General features: G+C 37.0%; 1 long non-coding RNA gene across 3 annotated transcripts in view; it reads right to left on the minus strand.

The window, feature by feature from the left end:
* LOC109502680 overlaps positions 1 to 26684 on the minus strand; it is a 799154-nt gene that overhangs the window by 649697 nt on the left and 122773 nt on the right. For all 3 annotated transcript variants that reach the window (XR_006583187.1, XR_006583188.1, XR_006583186.1), the window contains exon 6: positions 18874 to 18925. This is a non-coding gene — a long non-coding RNA (uncharacterized LOC109502680). The remainder of the gene's footprint in view (positions 1 to 18873; positions 18926 to 26684) is intronic.

The raw sequence follows: 26684 nt of genomic DNA on the forward strand, positions 1-26684 counted from the left end.
TTTTCCTTAAGGTAACAAACTGGTTATATTTCGAAAGACCCTTCACTCTTTCCAACTGTAGGCAAAATAATGTAGGTAAGACCATGTTTAGGTATAATAAAACTTGTTTAATAAAAATTTGTGATTGAATATAAGTAATTAAACAAAATGGAAAAGCAAACAGAAATAAGAAATTGATTTCAACTTCTAATAGGTATTAGAAGATATTCTCTTAAGCAAAGAGATTTAATTAAAGAGGATAAATTAAGGCATAAGGAGATTAAGAAGTAGATTTTACTTAGATTTACTGAAGCCTTATTCATTAATTTATTTAGATTATTACATTGCTATATTTAAGGTCAATGAATATCAAATATCAATAGTTTCATATGATCTAACCTAATGAAATTACTTTCAAATGCATTGATTGTTGAAACTGGTTAAGTTTAATTGTACTATAGATTTATGATTTATAGATTCATACCTGAAGATGCTTACTGCAGCAAAATTTAATTAAATAATTAGATGTAGTTTTAATGTCCCTTAGTAGGTATATAGTTAAGAAAACTATAGTTCACATATACAATGAAATACTATTCTGTATTTAACATGTTATATAACTTTTTATAACATTTTACAATAAAGTCTAAAAACAAAAGCAAAACTGCATAAGTAGTATAATCTCGATTACTATAAATACATGTTATCATAGTATCATCAGTGGACTCTCTGTGAGATGTTCCTGTTGATGCCAGATTTTCTACTATACACATTTAATTTTTTATGATTAATTTTTTTAAAAGCTTTTGATTTTTCCTCTCTCCAATGACATGGACAAAAGTCACCACGTGTTAGTTCCACATGGAGGCTTTACAAATTCCTTCTATCTTGCTTGTACTTTTGCCCTCCCTCATAAGGACAGTATGCTCAAGTTAGGAGCGGTCTCTTCAGCTTAGTTTTTACACTGAGAAAACATGCAAAATGAACCTAAACTTGACTCACAGCCTGGAGCAGAGCCACCACAGCCAACCTGAAGATGCGGGGTAAAGAAAATAAATATTTATTATTGTAAACCACTAATATTTAGGGCTTGATGCCATTATGGAGCATTACTACAGCAAAAGTCAACTAATGTAAGAGAAAGATCAAGAATTAGCATATGTTAAATTCAAGATGTCTGTTAACACCCAAGTGGGGATATGGTTATACAGTTGGATGTATGAATGTACCTGGTCTTTGACAACTACGCACTCCTATATTCTCTGGTATCTAAGGCCTCGGATATAGTCTCTATTATGAGGTTGGCTCCACTCTACTTCCTTGGACTCCTCCGAGATCTCTCTGTCCCTTCAACTTCCTCAGCTTTTGCTGCCTACTCACTTCTCATCTATCTTCCCTGGCCAGCTGTTTCTCTATACTACATATATAAGAGTTGCAGGGCCAGGCACCATGCTGTTCCAGGGCCATACTAGATGAGGCTTCTCTAAGAGCCTTGCAGCCTCCTTTGACTCCACCTAGGAAAGTGAGGCTGAAGCCCCACTTTGTGTCAATGGATTATTAAATCCCCCTGGGATATGACCTCCAGAACCAAGCCAATGTGGTGTCTTTTATTTCTAAAACTCTTCATTCCATTTACTGACTGGAATTCAGATTGGGGTAGAAAACCCATCTTTATATTGTCTAATGCTCTTTCATAGTCTAGAGGTCAAGATATAAATTCTAAAATTGCCAACATACCGGAACCTTACAATCAAGCATCACTGGACATGCAAATAAAGTTTGTTTTGGATTCACAACTATTGTGTGCTTTAAATTCCAAGAACATCTTGAAATTTAAATTCAATAAGGTGGCTCTTTTTTTAAAAGAGAAAACTTTTTTAAAAGAGAAAACTCTTCTGTCTGAGTGTTACGGTTACCTGCAGAGGTAAATAAAACCTTACCCAAAATTTGGTTCTTAAGTCAAAACTGATGAGGTCACATCTGCATGGTCACACATCTGCATGGTCACATGACTGGGGATTCTGGGAAGAGAAAGGCAAACCTCTCAAGCAGGTCCATCCAAAATGGTTTGCGAGAGAAAGGAAATGAGACAAGGCATCGAGGCTTTCTTAGCAGCTTGCCCAGATGTGGGAAACTGGATGATCTGACAAGGGGAAGAGGGTGGGGTGAGGAATAAAAGCTTTTAATAAACACTGAAAAAACAGCTTCAGCCTTCTCATTACACTGGAACATTGCACGTAGAAAGGTCTGGAAGTCAAGTGGGATCAGTGACAATGAAGACAGAGGGAAGCAATCTCAACATCACCTTAATATTTCAAATTATTTTACTCAGTCAGTATTGGCATTAGCTAAGATTAGGCCCTTTTTTCTTTAAACTAATCAGTGCATCAGTTTGGGGGAAAAGGAAAATGAGCAAAAGGGAATAGGAAGAAGGAAACTCCTTGGATTAATGATATGTTCCAAATGCTACAAGACATGTGGTGGGAAATTTATTGAGATATTTGTGGTTTTTTTCTAAATTAATTAATATGTACCTTCCTGATCTCCTTTACTAGCAAAGTAGCAATCAAAACTTTCCAATTTCTTTGCCCAGAAGAGAAATTTTTGTGGAAAAGTCCCAGAGCAGAGATATCTGAAAACAATATTCTTTTCCGGGGTTTTGCTTTTTAAGGTCTTCAGAATGAAGATCACCCTAAATCATATCCAAGAGAAAAGGTGGGTGCCCTGAAGAGGTACTCAAGATCAGAGGAAGAGAAGAGAGTCTTTCTGGAAGCAGAAGGAAGGTAAGAATTATGGCTCTGAAACTCAACCCCTGATATGCCTGAAGACAGACAGAACTTAAGAGAAACATGATTAGGTGTTACACATTGTAAGGCTGGCCTGTGCTCCGAGACCCTGTCCAAGAATCCCCTAAATGCACTTGATATAAAAGCAGAATCTATCAACTTCAGGGGCTCTGGAAGTCCAGGAAATGGAAATATTAGTGGTGACCAGTGTCTATGGAAATCAGGAGGCTTTACCATAGTGTCATGTTCCACCAAAACTCCTGGGAATTGCTTCAGAAGAGGAAAAGAACCAACATCCTAATGACTGAATTAGCTGCACACCTAGCAGGATGAAAGCACAGTCATATTTCATTTGAATTTAGTTAAAAAGAAGACATGTAATATTTCTTATACACCTCAAGTTGAATAGAAAAATTAACCTTATCAAAGTCATGTTACCACATTTGATGGGGCTAGTCAACCAAAGGCTAGTCTATATCCAAAAGGCAGGAAAAATAATTATTCAGATTTAGCTTAAAGTGCCTCCACCATCAAACTAACAAACATTCAATGCAAAGGAAATGCACAAGAAAAGGATAGAGTGGGGGGCCCCTGAGTGGCTCAGTCGGTTAAGTGTCCGACTTCGGCTCAGGTCATGATCTCACAGTGTGTGGTGTGCGGTCTGTGAGTTCGAGCCCTGCGTCGGGCTCTGTGCTGACAGCTGGGAGCCTGGAGCCTGCTTCTGATTCTGTCTCCCTCTCTCTGCCCCTCCCCCACTCGTACTCTGTCTCTCTCTCAAAAATAAAAATGCTAAAAATTTTTTTTAAAAAGAAAGAAAGAAAGAAAGAAAGAAAGAAAGAAAGAAAGAAAGAAAGAAAGAAAGAAAGAAAGAAAGAAAGAAAAGGATAGAGTGGCCCTGTCCTCAATGACTCCTTCTTCTCTTAGGTGAATGGTCAGAACTCAGTAGAGAATGCAACCAGCACAGAGTGAGAAGTTCAAGAATTCAGGAACTAGGCCACAGGACCTATCTGTACCATAGGCTGGGGAGGGGCCATGGATGATCAGGGGTCTTCATACTACTAGCAAGAAAAAGCTGGCTGTGCCATGGCTAGACACTGGCTTACCAAATCAGCACTTGCCATAAATTTGACCACTTTAACAACACAACAATCACACAACAACCCTATTTAATAGACGAGGAAACGGAGAGTCAGAAATTCTGCAACTTGCCCAAATCATCTCAATTAGTAAGAGTTACTACTGACATTAAAATTTAAATCTGTGTGACATCAAAGGACAAGATTTAGATGAGTTTACAAAGAGGATTCGGATGAACCCATAATATTATACTAAGGGGAAATACTGTCTAAAGGTAAGAGAGCTGATCTTAAGTGGCAAAAGCCAAAGGAAATTCAGGGAAACAGGACTGCTGCTTTTTGTCTACTTCCATGCCAGTTGTGATACACAGATAGGGTGCAGGCAGGCAGAAGGCATTGGCTTAGACACTCAAAGACCAGAATTCTAGTCTGATACCCTGGGGAAGGAAAAGCCAAGAAATGAGTAAAAGCGGAGCTCTTGCAGACAAGTGAGGATCAAAAGGAGGAAAGCAAACTCAAGGAAACAAATGAATAAAGTGTGGAAGCAGTATAGGAGGAAAAAGTAAAGGGGTACAAAACCAGATGGGTGGTGACAACAACAGGAACAAAACAGGGGATCAAAGACAATGGAATAAGCCTTCCAAAGATAAATCAAGTCAGTCATTCAACTGCCTAAAACATGTCAATTGTTGTCTATTGCCCATATATTAAAATACAAAATTCCTCATTCTGCTACAGAGAGCCCTTCGGGAACTGGCCCAGGTTATTTCTACACACTTATTTCTGACCAATCCGCTCTCACTCTTGCATATACTTCTCTGTCATACGCTACGATCTCTTAGACCCGGACTCCTCAGTTGCTATTTCCTTAGTATACAATATCTTCAACTCCTCAGTCTGTAAAACCTAAACTCCTCAGTCTAAGTTCTATCTGTTCTTCAGCTATAATAAAATTAGATCCCTTATTCAAGTGTTTAATACATTCTTGACATTATGGAAAGAACTATGCAGAACATAGAATAAAATTTTTACATAAGCCTTTAATGTAGGCAGTTTTTGTGTATTACAGATAAGGAAACTGAGTGTCAAAGATGACGAGTATTACATCCATCACTTTTCTAAAGTAAGTTATACTACATGGATTTACAACTGTGCTCTCCTGACTCCCAAGAACTTAAATTCTTGGTAAACCGATTAATGCTGCTTGTAAAGCTGAAAGCTGAAAACAAAGTAAACCTCACCTATTCTGGAGAAGAAAATGGGTAAGAGAGACTACAATCATCTTCAAGTTCCCAATGGATGTGTGTGCCCCAAGAGCAAAAACATAAAACAAACACATTCAATTTCACCTGTAGAGATTGTTGCTCAAACTCAGAATAGGGAATAAATCTCCAAATTCATGATTTAAAACAATATATTTGGGGCACCTCGGTGGCTCAGTCATTTAAGTGTCCAACTCCTGGCTTTGGTTCAGGTCATGATCTCACTGTTCGTGAGATTGAGCTCCATGTCGGGCTCTGCACTGACAGTGTGGAACTTCCCTGGGATTCTCTCTCTCCCTCTCTCTCTGCCCCTCCCCTGCATGCGCACTCTCTCTCTCTCTCTCAAAATAAAATAAACATAGATAGATAGATAGATAGATAGATAGATAGATAGATAGATAGATAGAGCAAGTGAGCAAGCAAACAAACAAGCAATAGATTTACTGGAAAAAGAAAAAAAAACTTTTCCATTAGAGGTCTTAGGAAAAATTTTCTGTTGTCCATGCACATAAGGTGACCCTTAGAAAGGACTTGTCCAATCTTGGTTGTGGACATATTTTCCATTTCTTAAATACTGAAATAACTATTTAAATATAAATGTTATAAGGCCATTAATCAAGTGAGACAAGTTACGGTTTTCTGTTGAAAAGATACTCAAAATCTAAAGATTAAAAGAGAGAAATAAATATATGATCCAATAATTCCATTACTGAATATTTACTCCCCAAAAATGAAAACACTAATTTGAAATGACATAGCACCCCTATGTTTAGTGCAGCGTCATTTACAATAGTCAAGATACAGAAGCAGCCCAATTGTCCATTGATAGATGAGTAGACAAAGAAGATGTAATGTGTATGTATATATGTATGTGTGTATATTTATATATACATATAATATGTGCGTGTATGTGTATATATATATACGTGTGTATGTGTGTATATATATATGTGTGTGTGTATATATATATATATATATATATATATATAAAATGGGATATTACTCAGCCATAAAAAAGGATAAGATCTTGCCATTTGCAACAACATGAATGGACCTATAAGGTATTATGCTAAATGAAGTAAGTCGGACATAGAAAGGCAAATACCATATAATTTCAGTTATATGTAGAATCTAAAAAACAAATGAATAAACAACAAACACAAAGCAGAATCATATCTATAAATACAGAGAACTGATAGCTGCCAGACAGGAGGTGAGTGGGGGTGGGGGTGGGGCAAAACAGGTAAAGGGGACTGGGAGATGCAGGTTTCCAGTTACAGAATGAGCAAAAGCATAGGAATAAAAGGTACCGCACAGGGAATATAATCAGTGGTATTGCAATAGCATTGCATGGTAACAGATGGTACCTACACTTGTGGTGAGCACAGAATAAGATATAGAGTTACTGTACGTTGTATACCTGAAACTAATGTAACATCATATGTCAACTATGCTCAGAAAAAAAAGATATTAAGTTATATATGGCAGTTTCCTATTGCACTATAGAATTCCCATTGATAATGCTTTAAACGTAGCTCAAGTACAACCTTGATGATGATATCAGCAAGCACACAACTGAAGAGACCAGTAGGGCACAGAAAGAGAGCTGTGCTTTCAGTGGTGTTAAAATTATTACCAATGCTTCCAAGGTTTCTCACCATAGGGTAACTAACAGCACTTTCTCTCAAAAAGAAATTTTATGGGTATAATTTAACATTAGGTTAAATTTTCATTTAACCTAGGTTAAATTTAACATTAAATTAAATTTTCATTTAATAGGTGCGTAAATTTTGGATTATGAATTTCCCTTAAGCTTAATTTCAGACTGCATCCTACCTGGCTAGCGCTTCCCTGAACTATGCCCAAAAAGTAATCACTGCCTATGTTATTAGAATCATTGTAATTTTTCAATCATTTAATACAACCCCCTGGTTTTAAATATTAGAAAAATAAGTCCCAGAAAGGTTATGCAAGAAGTTAAGGATACAGCTGGGGTAGGGCCAAAGTCTCCATATCTCCATCTACTAAAGGAATACTCCAGAGATACCACAGGTTCTGTTTTGAACCACTGCAATAGAGCAAATACCACAACAAAGCAAGTCAAGTGGATTTTTCAGTATCTCAGTGCATATGAAAGATATATTTATACTATAGTCTGTTAAGTGGTGATAGCATTATCTCTGAAAAACAATATACATACTCTAATTAAAAAATACTTTACTGCTAAAAAATGTTAACCACCATCTGAGCTTTCAGGGAGTCCTGATCACTGATCACAAACAACGATAACAAATATAATAACAAAAAAGTTTGAAGTATTTCAAGAATTACCAACACGTGCCACAGAGACATGAAGTAATAATAATAAGCAAATACGGTTTTAAAAAAATGTCGCCGACTTGCTCCACACAGGGTTACCACAAACCTTCTAAAACATACAGTATCTGGGAAGTACAATAAAGCGAAGCACAATAGAATAAGGTATATAAAGCCATTCTGAATGATCCACTAAGGCAGCGGTACTGTGGGAGGGTAGCTGGCCTTATTTCCTACACTGGGCAACATTCACTTAAATGAAACTATAAACAGGTCTCAAATTGCTAGGATCTGAATTAGACACAATGGATAATAAGTGGCATAAATTCTGCCACTCCCTGCTGAAAATATAAATGATTATACACAAACATGTGTAATTCAAGCAAAGAGGCTATCAGTTTCTATATGGCATATTTTCCTTGTTCAACCAAGGGTGACAAATTGACACATAGTAAAAAGAATCAGTATGAGTGAGCTGTTAAGCACTGCTGTTTATTTTATTTATTTTAGTAGAGCATCATCTAGGCATTGAACTGTTACAGGAACACAGGAATGGCAAGCAGCAATTAACAAGCTAAAACTGATTCATATGTAAACAAGCTTGGCTTGTATTTCAGAGAGAATACTGAACAAAATAGTTTTTTAAATATTTAATTTCTATTGATTTTTTTTTTTCTGCCTCATTACTCAGGCCTTCTTGTCCCTCCTATAGATCCAGCATCTAGATTTCACCTTTCTCATAAGAGATGTGGTTTTCTTCTTTGAGGGCAAAACAGAAGCGTAAGTGGCCTTAGTTAAGTGTTACTGCCCATCCCACTATTGCATAGTAATTGTGATAATTAGTTCATGGATTATCTGCTTTCCTTCCTGGATTACCTTTATCCATTTTTGTAGTTTACCTGCTCATCACATACAATTCCATAAAATACAATTTTATTTGGATTTATTCTCCATGAATTTGAGAAATCAAAATGTAATTTTTTTATTGCAATGAGATATTATGTGACTAACTCATTTCCTGCTTCATAGTGCATCAGTGGATCATGGCAGCACATGAGAACCTTCTGACATAGTTTCCTAATTTTAAAAAAGACTTCATGTCTATTTTGAAGTGGCAGTCTAAATCAGGATTTTATTCCCCCTAGGAGTGATTCTCAAATTTTAATGTGTATAAGAGTTATCTGAAAGCTTGTTATAATGTAGATTTCTGGGCCCTGGGTTCTGATTCACGTGGTCTGGTCTGGGGCCTGAGGTTTTACATTCCTTCCTTCCTTCCTTCTTTTTTCTTTTAGGTTTTGCATTTCTAACAAGCTCCCAGGTGATGCTGTGCCTCCTCTGCCTCCAGTTTCCCGGAAATGCCATTCAGGTGTCCTTTCAAACATTCACAGCAAATGAACACTAAAATCCGTCCTTGTACACGGTAAAAAGGGATATTCACTGTTTAGCTCACATCATTCAATCCGTTAAATGAAATATGACATTTAAGAGATGGTCGCATAGCGGTTTCCACCAAACCTATCACATGATGATCCCCTCTCCCTATAATTATGTCTTCTTACTCAAAAGTCACATAGCTGTACAAGAGGAAGCAACAAACAACAACTATCAAGCTCAATCTGTATTAAAATATACATGTGTTTATGAGTTCTCATGATTAACTGTAACTGCCCCCAAAGCTGCATGACTTGGAGATCCTCTAACATTTTACAGAATTAATTGGTAAGTCTATGGACAAATTTTTTCAGGATATAGAAAAGCAGGAATAAATAATAAAACATAAAATACAGATATATGTGCCAGTCAAAAGCATGAACGTTTCAGAGAAGAAGGTTTCAGGGGTCATGGTTAAAAGAATGCCTCAGATTTCGTAGAGAATGGTGATATAGACAACTATCAGTTCTGTCCACTTCTGATCTAGAAAGGGATTAAGAAGTTAAAGCTTTCTGGATAAGCTGAATGGTAAGAGAAAGTTGACTAATCAGAAGGGAAAGAAGCATGTCTTCTGCTTTAGAAAAGGAACCAAATTACTTTGATCATGTCCATCTGCCAGTAAAATATTTTTGAACACACATAACCAATATATGAATATTTACTTATTTGAAAGCTTATGCTCACCATTTTAACCCATATATACATATATATATAATGTATATATTTTATGTATATATACACATATGTATTTTATGTATATATACATACATTACAAAACAGACTAAAATATATATTTTTGAATACTGAGATAAAGATGAAATAAACAGGTTTAAATATTTTACTGATATTTTCATATTAAAAAAAGACATAAATATACTGAGGGATAGATTTATCATTCATGACATTAAATATAAAACCATATTTTAAATGGACTTATTGTTAATTTCAACTCTTTGCAAGAAAATGTGTCAATATAATTGGATAATTATTTTTACGCCTTCTAATGTGGCTAAATGCCCAAACCAGGAGGAGAAACATCAGCTCTGCCAGTTTCTTGTCATTTGCCTGTGCCTGCCCTATTTTATTATATTCAATGTGTGGTTCCTTTGCTGGAATCTGTAAGCTTTCCCTTTAAATCCTACTTGGAAAACATCTTTTTTCCCCCCAAAGTCCTCAGCACTCATGGTATTTGCATCACTCTTTGGACAATGATCAATTACAGTCTGCACATCCTTGAGGATCTTCCCTCCTTGTATTTCTCCCGTTATCCACCATAGAGACTTAGCCACAGTGAGTGATTCACAATTATTTATTAAATGATGAGTGGTAGAGGGAGAAAACACATCTTTCATATAGAAGTATGCTAAGAGACGAAGGGAGCTTTTGTTTGTTTTCAGTTAGGAAGCAAATCCACCAGATTTCTGCTCTCATAAAGGCTTTCAATTACAATTAATTTTCAGCAATAATGACAAAAGAGTGTTTTTCTATGAATCTCCTTGCCATGCCAACAGGATGGTTACTCATACTCCACTAGAAATCTGGCACATCACATTACTTTCACTTATTTTTATAGTGTGTAAATTGTCTCACATCCGCTAAGTCGGCAACAGAACTCCCTGGAGATGGACTAAAATAATTTAGGAGAGCAAATGTCTTTAAATCTAAAAAATTTTCAGAAAATATCTACTTTGAACGTTATATAGAGAGGATAATAAATGTACATTAGCCGGTCTCTTTCACTGGCGTTTCAATGTATAAATACATCTATAATTCTTGTGGTTGGTGAAAGAATTGACTTTTTTTCATGAAACAAGGTACTGAAAACATTAACTTTACCAATAGAAAATGTCAACTATTTCACATAACATCGCCAACTTCACAGCTAAGAATCTTTAATATGAATGAAATTTATAAAATACTGAAAAAAATCTAAAATCACATATAGTACTTACTTGGAAAATAACAAGAACATCCGTGAATTCGCATATTTGACACAGTCAAATCAAGCAAAAATGTTTGTCTCAAAAAACCAGAAGGAATGTTTCATATGAATCACATCCCCTCTCCTCTAATACTGTACTATTAATGATTGGGTTTGAAGGTTTATTACACAAACTTCAGTTAAAAGAAAGTTATCGGAAATTATTTTTCATTTAATAGTTAATTTAGACATGGCAAACTTAAAGTCCTCCGAAAATACTTTATGATACTTTTGTTGACAGTAACCTAAGACTTTCCTTACCTTTGAACTTTGTCTGTATGGGAGGAAGTAAACAGCTACAGGTGCCCATTGGCTTTTATTTCCCTCCATACTTAGGTCCTATCCACTTATAGCTGGTCTATGAAGGCCCTTCGAAATACAATTTATCTTCCATTTGGAAAAAAAAAACAACTAAAGAGGTTCTATACTTTCCATTTCTTATGCCACATTAATAAAAATCAACACACCAACTTTATGAAAAGGCCGATTTCTGATGTCATTTGGGATTAAAATATGGCTGTACATTATTCTTCACTCCAGAGAGAAATTGCTACCAGTGGTTGTAAAGGTGAAAGCAGGGGTGCAAACAAGACCACCAAGGGCCCTGACACCGGCCGCTGCATTTGCATAGGAGCATTACATGAATAAAGAGATGAATAAAGTGTTTTATCCATACTAATCCCAAATATTCTGAAACCAAGGTTCCCACCCAATAAAACACAGTTAACTACTACCTGCATATAGTCATCCTGATCCTAACACAGTGATCAATTGTGGCACATATTGAGATTCTAGAGCTAGAGGTTTTTTGGTTTTTGTTTTTTGGGTTTTTTTTAGACCCTTAACATCCCTTATACTCCCAAACCAAATCTGGCATCCCCTGGCATTTTGAACCACAGGGTGAGTTAATTGAGAAGGATTCGGTCCCTGAAAGAGGTAAATCCACCATGGCCTCTAAGCATGCTAGAAGGGAAAATATATAGACATTAAATCTAAAAATTCATCCCTGTCTTTTAAGAGGGTTTTGTGACACAAAGATATCCACATATCTAATTCTAAAATTGTGCCACTACATAAGGTGAGAGACCAGGGCAAACGACATATTTTTATTAGCCTTCAATCTAAATCATTTAATTGATTGACAACAATTATGATTCTCTTAAAGGGAATCATTAATAAGAAAGTATCTTAATTATTCAGAGTGAATGAATTTTTAAATGCCATAATCAATGCCCAAATACTAGTGTACACATTTACATATTAGAGAAAAAATATTCAAAGTATTTTATGAAAAAATATGAAAATGTAAAAAAAAAAGTATGGGAGGTATTTCTAGCCTATTAATGTTCCCAGTTGGTATGGTGGTATCTTTGAATTTCTCTTATTTAATCTTGAAAAACATTTTAGGGAGGGTTAAAATCTATTTAGAATTTGACTGGCTCAAAAAAAACCAAAATACACAGTATCACCAAAGGAAAGATTTTTGCTGTGGTAAAACATAAACACTAAAAAACATAGATAAAAACTAAAAATCAGAAAGAACTGTCTGATTAATACGCATTTCAATTGTCATCAGTGCAGCTAACTTCTCCCTACATTCAAGTGAGACCCCTGAGAGCTTCTGTGAGGCATATATGAATACTAAAGCAAGAAGTTTCTAAGTCCACAGAGGAACAAAAGGTGTGGAATCTTAGGAAGAACAAGGCTAAGAGTGGGCATGATGGACTCAGAGAGAATGCAAAAGAAGAGGGAACTCAGTTCTTACAATTATCTGTAATCATTGATGCTCACAGTGTAGTCCCTGGGCCAGCACAGCAACATCACCCATGTGATGGGCAGAACAATGGGCCCATATCCTAATCCTGAAACCTGTAAATGTTACCTTACATGGCAGAAGTGACTTTGCAGGCAGGACTAAGTTACAGGTCTTGAGAAGATTATCCTGGATTATCCAGTTGGGATCAATGTAATCACAAGAGTCTTCATAAGTGAAAGAGGGAAGGGCAGGAGAGTTCAGGGGTCAGAGTCAGAAAGATCTGAAGAGGCTATACCACTGTCTTGGAAGATGAAGTAAGGGGCCACAAGCCAAGTAGTGCAGGCAGCCCCTGGAAGCTAGAAAAAGCAAGAAAACATATTCTTCCCTAGAGATTCCAGGAAGAGATGCTTTGATTTTAATTCACACAGACCTACTTCCAACTTTGGACCTCTAGAATTGTAAGCTTATATATTAGTGTAATTTAAAGCCACTAAGTTTGTGGTAATCTGTCCTGAAGCAAGAAGAAACTACAATACCTGGACACTTCTTAGAAATGTGAATTTTTAAGAACCAGACTTGCCGAATCAAAAACTTGGAGGCGGGTGCAGCTTACTGTGCTAACAAGCGCTCCAGGTGATTCTGATGCACATTGAATGTTGGGAACTACTGCTTTTTATCAATTCCTTTTCTTATACACTGAGCTTTGCTTAAATGTACATTATACGTATACATTTTAATATCAAGACATGTCATACTCAAGAAGCTAATCACAAAATTAACAACAGAATTATGATTAAGAAATATGTATTTGTTATCTATTGCTGTATAATACATTACCACAAACTTAGCAACATAACACATTTATCTTATAGTTCCATAGGTCAGGAATTTGGGCACAACTCAATTGGGTTCTCTGCGTTGGTGTCTCTCACAAGGATGCAATCAGAGCAATAAGCAGAGCTGGGAACTCATCTGAAGGCTCAATTAGAGAAGTATTCACTTCCTAAACCACTTACACGAGGTTGGCAGAATTTCAGTTCCTCAAGAGCTCTTGGACTAAGGGCCTCGGATCCTAGCAGAACTCATTTTCTCTGTCCAGAGGCCTAATTTTCTTGCCCGTGGGCCTCCCCACAAGGGTAAGTTGCTTTATCAAAGCCAGCAAGGGGGAGAATCTCTTTATAAACTATCAAGCTATTGACTATAGGCTACAGCTATCAAATTGGAAGTTAGAGTCCCTTGTAAGCTAATCACAGTACTGAGACCCCATCACCTTGGTTCTATTCTACTGGTTAGAAGCAAATCACTGGGCCAGTATACAGTTGAAGAAAGATGATTACACAAGGGTGTGAATACCAGGAGGTGGATATTATTGGAGGCCAGAAGAGAGCCTGCTCGTTACACGCCTCAAAACACTCAGTAACATGTCACAATCCAATTGAATATTTCAGGATTTTATTAGTACTCCTTATATTACCACCTCTTCTTCCTGCCTTTATAGAGTCTTCTAGGAAAATCTGCATCAGAATAAGAGATTCTAACTGCTTTCCCAGCAACTACATTCCTTCTCCTCAGGTTTCCCCCTAAGACTCAGGTTTCCCCCTAAGCAATCCCTTAAGACACCACATCATTCAAGCTTGTCCCTGTATCTTTGGTGTGTAATCTATCTAGCATTAAACATATTACCAATAAATGTAATAATTACATTATCAGTAATTGACCAGTTCTTATGCAAGTATACTGTATGTATTAAAATAATGTTTATAAGATAAAATACAAAAAAGTTACCCAGGAGTACCACATTCAGAATCTCATTCACCAATTACAAACCTGACTCATAACCCAACGCCCCATTCCTTATAACGAAAATCCTAATCATTGAGAATAAAACTGTGTTAAGTCAACATGTATTTTCATGTTTGGAACTTGCTGTTCTCTCAGATCCATTTCCTTAAAAAAACACTTCTCAAATGCTGATAGAATAATTCATTTTATATGTTAACCACCAGAGGACTTATTTTTCCTCTATGGAATATTTTTAGTAGTAACTAAAATATATATAGTTTAAATTGAAATTGAGGTTGTGGCATAAATCATTAAAAAAAAAAAAGACCGTTCTTACAGACTTTGTAATTCCCTATCATCTTTGAAAAGCCACTTATGTTTCCCTAGGTTCTCTAAGTCTTGAAGAATAATTATATCTAAAATACTATCAGAAAATTTCCTCATGGCTTTGGAAGGCAAAAGGGAGGCGGGGGGGGGGGGGGGACTATCCTTGAAGTCTCCTAAATTCTTCCAAAACAGGTTTATGTGTGGTCATCATTAGAATACTTTCTAGACCTTGTAGAGCATAGCACAAATCACATGGTATTCGCAATCAGTCCTCCTTCTGAGGCCACATTTGGAAATCAGGATAAAAGGATTGGTCTAAATGAATGCCACAGAAGGCTTCAATCCTGTACATAAAGTGGAACAGAGCAGGGCAGTCCTTTGACCAGGTTGTACAGAAGAGGGACAGCATAACTGCTGATTGCAGAGAAGGATCTTTTCTCGAGATATCTTTGATATTGTTTTAATACTGGGGCAGAGATGCCTCACACATCTTGGTCAACAGTCCTGAAATGCTGCTTGTGTACAGATTGACTATGGATCATGGCAAACCTCCCAATGCCAAGTATCCCAGGGAGGTTTCTAACAGTCTCCACTGGGCAGTAGAACTTACAGAAATAAACACACTAAAAGAATCAGTGTATTTCTCTTGAGCTAAAAAAACTGATGACATTTATACCCTTGGAAAAGAGATATAAAATATGCTATTCTCTTTATTTTGGTAAGATGTAAGCAATCAATTTAGCTCCATTAGAAGAAAATCAAAACTTTTTTTTTCTTTAAATGAGTAAAAGTAGAACCATATCTTTAAAATTCTTGGAAACATAATTTTTATATTAGTTGGCAATTATGCTTGATAGGGAAATTAACTTATAGCACTTAACAACTCGATCACTATAGCAGGTCACTGACTCTTCAGTGTCAAGACCAAGAATTAGGCATTTCATGTCAAATGAAATACATCAAAGACCTAGAGAAAAAAATATATAATTCTATCATGTCTTAATTTAGATAATAAAAAAAACCTGAAAATTAAAATGATTCCAACATTTTGCAATTAAGTGAGAAACTCTATAGAGAAATGAATTGTGGGAAAGGAAACACAATTTTTTACACTCTGTAATATTGGCACTTCTTCAACTGACAGGATCTGCAGAACAAGTCAAACTTTTACAAACAGAAATAAAGATCAGATTGAAATCGTGTAACAAGTCTTCCAGTCCTAGCCTGCCAAGAGGAAAGCAGTGGAACAATACACATTTTTCTTCTTCCAGGAGAACAAGCTGTAGAGAACTTCAGGTAAAGCAGTTCCAAGAGCTAATACTATAACACACACACACACACACACACACACACACACACACACACACACACAGATAAAAAACAATAAAAAGCACAAAAGGCTGATAGGTCCCAGAGTCCCCACTCCCGAGGATTGCTAAAAAGCATATTTTCTCCAATTCTGCTGTCTTAATTTCTCTGAAGTCCTGTATTAAATTGTACTGGTTTATGCGACATCAGCAAATGATTCTGTTCTAATGGCTTGACACAACAAAGTTCATTTCTAATTTCTCACTCACCTTACATGTTCTAAAGCTGTTTTTTATGTTCTCTTCCCTCTAAGATTCAGGATAAAGCAACCCCTGTCTGGATATTACCCTTCCCACTGCAGAGAGAAAAGAGCAGGAGGACAGCCTCACAGTGACTCTTCCGTACTCTGCTTCAAGACAGTACAAACCACTTCCAAAGCCAGTCCACTTAGCCAAGACTGACGGCAACAGTACCGCAATGCAGAATCCAGAAAGAGGAGAAAGTATGGGACAAAAATCAAACCTACTGCAGATCATTACACTCAAATACCTAACATGGTACCAAGAATAACCAGCTTAGTCTTCGCTTAATTATGACAAAGGGAATCATTGGAGTTGAGAGCTTCTGTCGTAAGTATTCTCCCTGCATAGAAAAAAATTCACCTTCATCAGGGTGCAGAGGTATAAATACATTTAGCAGGAATGAACTCCTCTTGGTTCATTGTCAGGGCATCTATTCTTATTACCAGAGTTTAACTACAAAAGTAACATGTTCTCATGGTGAAAATTCTAAGAGCAACAGAAAGCAATACAGTGAATTAAAACAAAAACAAAAACAAAAAGCACTCCATCTCTTAGAACCACTGCCCATACTCATTACAGTTTCTAAAACATCATTCTAGAAATTGTTCAAACAGATACTCTTTGTAAGTTTCCTCATTTGGGAATTGAGAATAATAAAATCATTTCAAATGATTGTTGTTATCCAATGACTTAAGAGATGTACAACAGGTAGAAGAGTGCCTCACATATAATAAATTGCATGTAAGTATTAGCTACTATTATTTGTGTCAAGCACTGTTCTAAGTGATTTGCATGTATCAGCTCACAAATGCATGCACACACATTCCCCCCCACCACCATCACATGCACATACACTGTATTAACAATATTCCTTTAGAATAGATTTCCATGTTAATTCAAATACACCCCACTCATTTTTCACAGGCTATGAGTTATACCATTGAATGAATTTAACATGATTTATTTAATCAAAAACCTTTCCTGAGGATTTTACTTTTTGCTATTACAAACAGCACAGAAATGAACATGCTTGTGCCATAGTATGAATTACTAGAAATGGAATTGCTAGGTCAGAGCTAGGCATTATCTGAGTGATTTTGCCAAGCTGTCCCTGAGATAGTCACTGGGGCTTTTACAAAAACCATGGTTCTGGTAGGTTGGATTGTGCTTTCCCCCCTCACTGCAATTAGGCATGGCTCTATGAGTTACTCTGGCCAGTAAAATGTTAGCTTTCACCATTCCAAGCCCTCCTCCTACCACAGTGAAAGACAGTGTTCAAATAATGGCTGTTCCATCAGCTTGCCCCTTTAGTAAGGACATGAAGGAGAGCTCTCTCCTCCCTGCACTGATCTGGAAAGGACATGTACTGTAATCCAGAAATAATCTTTCCACTTTTAAGTCCCTAAGAGTTTGAAATCATTTGTTTACATGAATAAGTGTGCCCAAATATCAGTAAATATTACAATGGATTTGCTCTTTTTAAAAAAAAATGACCAATATATAGTTTTTATAATCAGGCTCTTACTCAGAAGAATCAAATGAAACCTGTTGTGTGTTCTAGGAATTAGGGGGAGAGGACTAGGTATTTTAAGGTACATCTGACAAAAGCATTTTCTGAAAAGGATAGATTACTGTTCCAATTAGTCAAACTACAAATGGTTTCCTTCTCTGTGATTATGTAAGAAAATAGTTCTCTCAATAAGTTATGAAAGGAAGTTTTAAAGTTGATGTCCTTTTTAACTTGATATTCATTCAGTGCATATCATAAACCTGAGACAAATACTTGTCACTTAAGTCTATGTAGGTACATAAAAATGAGCTATAAAATTTTACAGGAATGCCATGATCATCACTGAAATTAGAGTCTGGATTCCATTTCTGAATATGTGGGACAACATTATGTACCAATTCTTCCGGTCATATTTATGACATGTTACCTCCTCTCTTTCCTACACAGAAGCTTGTAAACTCAAAGATGAAGTACCATGTATCTAGCAGGACAAACTGAGAGAGGAATTCTCTAAAGTGCTTCATTGTTTTCCTATCAGAACTGAATTGCCTCCATTCAAATTGCCCCTATCCCTAATCTGGGTAGAGAAGACCTAAGTCCAGACCAAACCCAACAGCAGTGGATTCTTCTTGGACAGAAGTATATTGCTTTATGCCTTAGGGAATCTCACAAATCCCTGATGTTTTCCTGTGCTTGTTTAACTTCCATGAGTGCTGGATAATCACCATCATACCTCTAGGGTGGGCATCTTTTTCCTGTTCATGATATCATCTGTTGTGTGTCCCAACTAAAAGATAAGAGCCATGTTGACCTTGATGCACCATTAGCAGCACTTCTAAACAAGTTCAGTTGTACATTTCTAGGCATTCCAATAAAACTTTATAAAACTTGTAATTGTTCTGATAGCTCATTTCCATTACAGTTGGTAGATAAGAATATACATTTATTTATTGGATGAATGACTGGGACAAATAAGGATTTTGACCAGATCCTGCCCTGAGCTGATCTAAGAGAACGTCAATATTCAGGCTGAGCTGAGGTGGTAAGGGAGGCCTACCTTAGAAGTCTTTGCTCATGCCGCCATCTTGTTCCATTCCTCAGCTTCCACACTGCAAAAGACACATATATTTTATTGTTTAATTCACATCCAAGTTAGTTAGCATATGGTGCAACAATAATTTCAGGAGCAGATTCCTTAATGCCCCTTACCCAAGACCATCCCCCCACCCACAATCCCTCCAGCAACCCTCTGTTCCCTATATTTAAGTCTTTTATGTTTTGTCCCCCTCCTTGTTTTTATATTATTTTTGCTTCCCTTCCCTTATATTCATCTGTTTTGTATCTTAAATTCCTCATATGAGTGAAGTCATATGATATTTGTCTTTCTCTGACTAATTTCACTTAGCATGATACCCTCCAGTTCCATCCATGTATTTCCAAATGGCAAGACACATTTAAATTTTGTTAAAATTCTGGGGTGCCTGGGTGGCTCAGTTGCTTAAGTGTCCGAATTCAGCTCTGGTCATGTTCTCATGGTTCATGGGTTTAAGCCCTGCATTGGGCTCTGTGCTGACAGCTCAGAGCCTGGAGCCTGCTTCAGATCCCATGTCTTCCTCTTTCTCTGCCCCTTACCCACTTGTACTCTGTCTCTTTCAAAAGTAAATAAACATTAAAGTTTAAAAAAAACAAATTTTGTTAAAATTCCAATTCAAGAATCAAGGACAGAAGTCCACACACTTATGCATGAAACGAAACAAGTATTTCATGAGATGAAAGGAGTTCATGTTAAAGCACCTTTCGTTTTAAGATTGAACTGCTCTTCAGTGTTAAGTTTCAAATTCTTATGTTTTACTAAATGTCAATAAAAGACCAAAGAACACATATGAATGAAGATATATTTGTAAATCATATGCAACTTTATTTTAGGAGTATATCCAACTTTTGCTAGAAAAAAATTAAAAAGTTATCCACATACAGTTTGGTTTAAAAAATATAACCATGGGGGTGCCTGGGTGGCGCAGTCGGTTAAGCGTCCGACTTCAGCCAGGTCACGATCTCGCGGTCCGTGAGTTCGAGCCCCGCGTCAGGCTCTGGGCTGATGGCTCAGAGCCTGGAGCCTGTTTCCGATTCTGTGTCTCCCTCTCTCTCTGCCCCTCCCCCATTCATGCTCTGTCTCTCTCTGTCCCAAAAATAAATAAACGTTGAAAAAAAATTAAAAAAATATATATATATAACCATGTAATGTCTTCAATGTGGAAAAAATTGCTATAGTAATTGTTTCCCTTTTGCATTTTCTAAGCATTGCCTTTCCTATAGAGTTCAAAGTGAAGTGAGTGTATGAGTATTTTCTATAACTTATATACCTAAACATAGCTGTTTGCCCAATGTATACTTGATTGTGTTACCACTATTCCAAAATAAATACTTATTTGCTAAATACTGTTTTAGGGGCTTTAAGAAAAATATAATATATTGCTGTTACATTAGCAACTCTCAAAAACATTGTTTATTTCTTGGCTTTGTAATGGTATGCCTTAATTCAATGACTCAATTAGAAATTAGAGCTATTTTCTTACTTAAAGACCAATTTTCATATATATATATATATATATATATATATATATATATATATATATATTTGTTCCATTTAAGATAAAATTCTTAGCAAAGCTACTTAATGTAATGGAGGAGGAATACTCTTTATCACCTATACCATGCATGTATGTGTGTGTGTGAACTACAAAGGATTCTCATGCTTTTAATTTATAAATTTTTAACTTAAATTCAGAATCCTCTCAAAATCATTTTATGCTTTAAGAAAAAAAAATCAGAGAATAAGTAATTATTCACAATACAGAATGTAGTTTTAAATAGTTCCTAAGAAGTACACTATGATTTTATTCTCCATTCTAATGGACATGTGGCCTTGGTATTCTGTACCTTCAACAATAAACTTTCTTTGAACATTCTCAAGTACATTCCATATCTTCCCTGTAATAGAATGACCCATAAAAATACAAGAAGGCAAAAAGCAAACTTACTAATGACAGAAGAACTGAAAGTCAAAGTAGTAAAGTAACTAAAGCCTCACATTAATTTACAAAACTTTTCTGGGCTTAAGAACAGATCCTTAGGCTTCAACTTTTGTGTTTTTTTCTTGAAACAAAGAGTTTGCTTCCAAAGTTACCTGAACTCTTCTTTTAAAATGACACTGAGTTAGCAATCCTTGAGATTTCTTCACAAAGAACTTACTGAAATCCAAGGAACGTCAAAACCATAATTTGCAACCATTATTTTATATTATTTAAGTAGACTCAATGCCAAACTGGGGCTTGAACTCATGACCCTAAGATCAAGAGTTGCACACTCTACTGACTGAGCAAGCCAGCTGCCCATGCAACCATTATTTTAAAATCACTATTTGTTTGCTAAATTCCCTATAGAGATTATATACACTTGGAATAATCACAGTTGAAATTATAGGCCATGAGTTTTAAAGGTGAATGAATTTATGAGGTTGTATATTTCTTCAGCAGCCTGACAGAAGTGAAGGCAGCAGATAGCTGATGAACCCACATATGTATAAACTCTACAGGGACTTTCACACCTGCGTGAAAACCCTTCTGGCCTTCCAAGTCAACTCTCTTTTCTACTTTTTATAAACACTATTAAAAACGTTCTTCCTACCACCTTTCACAACATTACTGCTCAAAAATCATGGGAGATACTGTAAACATTTAAAGATTTGCATATGCATGATGTGAGGGCTCAGACCATTTTATTTTTTTAAGAAACTCTTTATTTTAAAATTTTTTTTAAGTTTATTTATTAATTTGAGAGAGAGAGAGTGAGGGAGAGAGGGAGAGGGAGAGGGAGAGGGAGAGGGAGAGGGAGAGGGAGAGGGAGAGGGAGAGGGAGAGGGAGAGGGAGAGGGAGAGGGAGAGGGAGAGGGAGAGGGAGAGAGAGAGAATCCCAAGCAGTTTCCACGCTGTTAGCATGGAGCCCAATGCAGAACAACTCACAAACTGTGAGATCATGGCCTGAGCCAAAATCAAGAGTTGGCCACTTAACCAACTGAGCCACCCAGGTGCCCCTGGCTCAGACCATTTTTATATGAATTTTATAACACAGAATAGTTGTCAGAGGGCTCAGACATGGCCTAACTGCTAACAAGCAGGTAACATGGACATGTCAGACAGATATAACCTTCTTTCATCCTCGTCATTTTCATCACTGTAGAAAAAAAGCACAGTTCGCACAATCATTAAAATAAGGTCAATTATCATACAATATTGGAGGGGGTTATTAATCAATCATTCAACAGATATTGACTGCCTGCAACTATATGTCTCATGTAAATGTTCTCAGTCAAAAAAGTTTTACTTCTGAGGAAAAATAGAGTCCTCAGCTTATACTATCTAACTTGAATACTTCTATCCAATATACTCTTTCCTCTTGATAACTGAAACTCATGGGGCTAACAACACTGAAGTGGGCAGGGATTCTATTCCTCTTCTATGCATAGCTAGTTTCTAAAGAAAACATCTCCTACTTTTAAGTACCGTCTCTACAGAGTATGCATGTGGTGTGGAATTAGATGCTACCCTAACCACTGAAGATTAGACTAGAGACTATTATCAAAGTTACATATAAACAACTGCTATAGCTATTTTGTAAATGCCTAAGCAATTACATGGATAAATAAGCATATATGAATATAGGTCCCTTTTGAGAGAGTGTTCATAAACTCTGCCCAATAGAAATGCTCAGTATCAGGAGAGCCAAACCAATCCTACCACTTACAGAGCTAAAACGTGGGGTGAATCACTCAGCTCATGGTGCTTCCCCACACAACTCTCACAATGTGGTTACATATAAATGGTTGCACCACTGGAATCATTGTGCAGCTGGCAAAGCAGATATCCATTCTTGCAAAAACTTGTACCACTATAAAAAATCAACATGACTGTCTCTTTTGTGGAGTATTGAGAAAATTTACCACCAGTTAGGTCAATTAATTATCGAAAAATTAATTGTTAATTGATTAACCATTTATTTCTGTTATGCAAAATACATAACAATGGCAATTTCTACTTTTGTGAAGCCCTGTCACCTTGTCTTGATTCAATCCTACCATATATCCTTAAGCAAAACTGTTCAACAAAGAAATTTCTGATGTAATTATTTTTTTTAACGTTTATTTATTTTTGAGAGACGGAGACAGACAGGGCACAAGTGGGGGAGGGGCAGAGAGAGAGAGAGAGAAAGACAGAATCCGAAGCAGGCTCCAGGCTCTGAGCTGTCAGCACAGAGCCTGACACGGGCCTCAAACCCACGAACTGTGGGATCATGACCTGAGCCGAAGTCAGACGCCTTAAGTGACTGAGCTGCTCAGGCGACCCTGACGTAATTCTTGTAATTCCTGACCAAGCACAAGAACTTCAATCATCAAAGTTAAAATTGTTTTCCCTTTTAGATTATAAAAATTAAAAAAATAAATTATGTATTTTGCACAATTTATTTGTTTAGATAACTTGTAATTCATGAGAAAAGCCTAATCACTGAGCTAATCAGAAGGAAGTACATGATGAGAAAGGTCTTTAGACCATGTTCCCACTGGGACAGGACTTGCAGAGGTTAGGTAGGTGGGCATCCCTCCCAACAATAGGCTGACTGGTGGTAATGATGACTCCAAAGTGCATGAAGCATCACACAACAATCCAGAACCAACTCCATGGGTCTAGATCCAACCAGGTAGAGTTGTGCAGAGCCGAAGACAGGCAAGTAGGCAAGAGTCAGATTGCGATCTGCCTACTGAAACAAGCAGACTACGAGTATCAGAAGTAGGATACGGGCGCCTGGGTGGCGCAGTCAGTTAAGCGTCCGACTTCAGCCAGGTCACGATCTCGCGGTCTGTGAGTTCGAGCCCCGCGTCAGGCTCTGGGCTGATGGCTCAGAGCCTGGAGCCTGTTTCCGATTCTGTGTCTCCCTCTCTCTCTGCCCCTCCCCCGTTCATGCTCTGTCTCTCTCTGTCCCAAAAATAAATAAACGTTGAAAAAAAAAAAATAAAATAAATAAATAAATAAATAAATAAATAAAAATAAAAAAAATAAAAATAAAAAAAAATAAGAAGTAGGATACTAACTTGTACAGGGGTGAGCTGTATAGTCAGAAAGTCTGAGTAAATCCCCAAGGAAGCAGAAAAGTTTTTATGAGGCCACAGCTATCCTTTCTAGAAAGAATAATAATTACTTTGATGTGTTTCTTGAGAAATCAGTAAATGTAACAAAATTTACCGATAGTGAGATACAGTAGAGTATGCTATGTTGCAAAAAAAGCCTTAAATTCTTCTGTGTTCTTTCTATCTGTGTCCCTTAATATGTTACTTTGCACCTTTTCACATCAAGAACTGACTCCATTTTCCCTTCTCCTAACTCTTGGCTGGCCCTATAGCTTCTTTTCGTCCACAGAATAGCAGAAATGAAACTGTACTGGTTGAAATTTGAGGCCTCAAAGACTTTGCCTGCCTCTGTTTGATTTCCTGAAACTCTGAGCAGTCATCATGAGAACAAGCCCAGGCTCTCCTGCTGGATGATGACAAAACACAGGGAACCAAGATGAGTAGCCTCAGTTGAGGCCATTCTATACTAAGAAGACCCCAGCTGACCTCACAGCGAACTGCAGACACAAGTGCAATGGAGTCCAGCTCAATACGATGACGAACAGGACTATGAGCTACATTTTTTTTTTTAATTGGCTACTGTTTAAAGCCACTAAATTCTGTGATTTTTTTTTAACACAGCAAAAACTAACTGATGCAGAAATAATCGGTTCCTAGAATTGAGGTGCTGCCATGACAAAAATCTAAAATAAGTGCCATTGGCAGTGAGTACTAAGTAGAGGCTGAGAAAATGGCAAACAAACTCTTAGCAAATGCCGGGGAGAAATAAAGAAAATTGTTATTGGAGGTTGTTTTTTTTGAATAAAACAATAGACAAAAGTGTTACCTATAAGAACATGAAATACAGCAAATGTATATAATTAACTTTGGATTTGGGCTCTAGAGATCTCTAAAAAATACTGAAATGTCAGCTGGTTGGTCCTAACTACATATAGGTATAGGAAGAATGAAATGGGCTAAATAAAGAACTGGCCAGTTTACAAGGAGAATTTTGAGGGAACACAGAGGGGACATCATTTTCTGGGATGTAAATGTTTCTTATCTTCAGTCTTCCCAGTCAGTAAAAATCCTCAGTATAAAATGAGGACTGAGGAAAAAAGATCCATGCAAGACTCTAAGTCCAAAGTCCTCTCTTAAGAAATCTGAAAAAATTAATATGTTGTCAAACAGACTCTCAGATAGACAAAACTATTTCTCAGATTCTCAAGAAGACGGTCCCACAGAATCCCAATCCCAAAGTGACAGTAAATGAGCCTATCTGTAGAGAGCCATATGTAAAAAGCAATCATGAGTTTACCTTTTTAATAAAGCCCACAATAATTTAGAAAAAAAATGTATATGTATAAAAGGCATCAGCCTGGTTCCAGAAAGCATGATTTTACTCACATTGCAAAAAGGCCTCTGGGATCCCAACTTTCTAGGGCTGAATGACAAAATATTTTAAAGGGCCAAGGAAGGAAACTGAAAAAGGAAAGATGTCCTAGAGGGCAGAGTCAATAGCCCAGAGGGTAGAACCAGAAGCCATGGAGACCAAACTGGGAAACGACTTCCAAGGAATACAGAGTCATCTTAAAGACTATTTACTCCAAGATAAGGGAGGCTGACAACACTTTCCCCACCTAGATTTTAAATTTTTTTTTCAACGTTTATTTATTTTTGGGACAGAGAGAGACAGAGCATGAACGGTGGAGGGGCAGAGAGAGAGGGAGACACAGAATCGGAAACAGGCTCCAGGCTCTGAGCCATCAGCCCAGAGCCTGACGCAGGGCTCGAACTCACGGACCGCGAGATCGCGACCTGGCTGAAGTCGGACGCTTAACCGACTGCGCCACCCAGGCGCCCCCCCCCCCCCACCTAGATTTTAAAACTGCTATGGACCAGTCACTGCCATGTACCCCGCCTTCTTTTTTTCTTTTAGAATGATAGTCTTTATTGAAGTTATTCTATCTCTGCTTTAACAGTGTAGACTGGATGCTTGTGGGATAGATAAACTTTCATTTCATGAGTCTCAGGATCAAGAAAATCCACATATGATAAGTTTCATCTGGACTTACCATAATTACATTCTAGATTTCAAACCTGATGTCATAGTTCATGGTATGACTTGTAGAAGAAGAATATATTTTCCATGGGAAAGACTGTGAAAATTGTAGCCAGAAGGCAGACTGTGGTAGACTCCAGAGTTGGTCACAATACTTCATTCCTCCTTGTATCTATGCTCTTTGTAATGTTTCTATATAGCTTTTCTTTTTAAGAGAGGCATTCTATTTACCATTACTATGAGTCTGGGATGGCTCTGTGACTTGCTTTGGTCAACTGAATGAAGTAAAAGTTATGATGCACCAGTTAGAATCCTAGGCCTCAAGCAGCTTAGTTTTCCACTTGTTTTCTTAGAACCCTGCCCAGCAAACAGGTAAATAAGCCCAAGATCTCAGTCTAGAAGATAAGAGACTGCAAAGAAGAATGATGATCCAGTACAGCTGAGTCCATTCTAGACTGGGTAGTTCCAGCCAACCAGAGAATTAACTACAGATAAATGGCTGAATCTGGAGGAGTCCAGAAAAACCATCTACCTGAGCCCATTCCTAATAGTCAGCCCATAAAATCATGATCTAAGTAAGCAATTATTGTTTTAAGCACTTGGTTTTGAAGTGGTTTGAAACAAAATGAAAGCTAACTTTGGGCAT

The sequence above is a fragment of the Felis catus genome, chromosome C1, assembly GCF_018350175.1.
Source record: "Felis catus isolate Fca126 chromosome C1, F.catus_Fca126_mat1.0, whole genome shotgun sequence".
Taxonomy (NCBI): Eukaryota; Metazoa; Chordata; class Mammalia; order Carnivora; family Felidae; genus Felis; species Felis catus.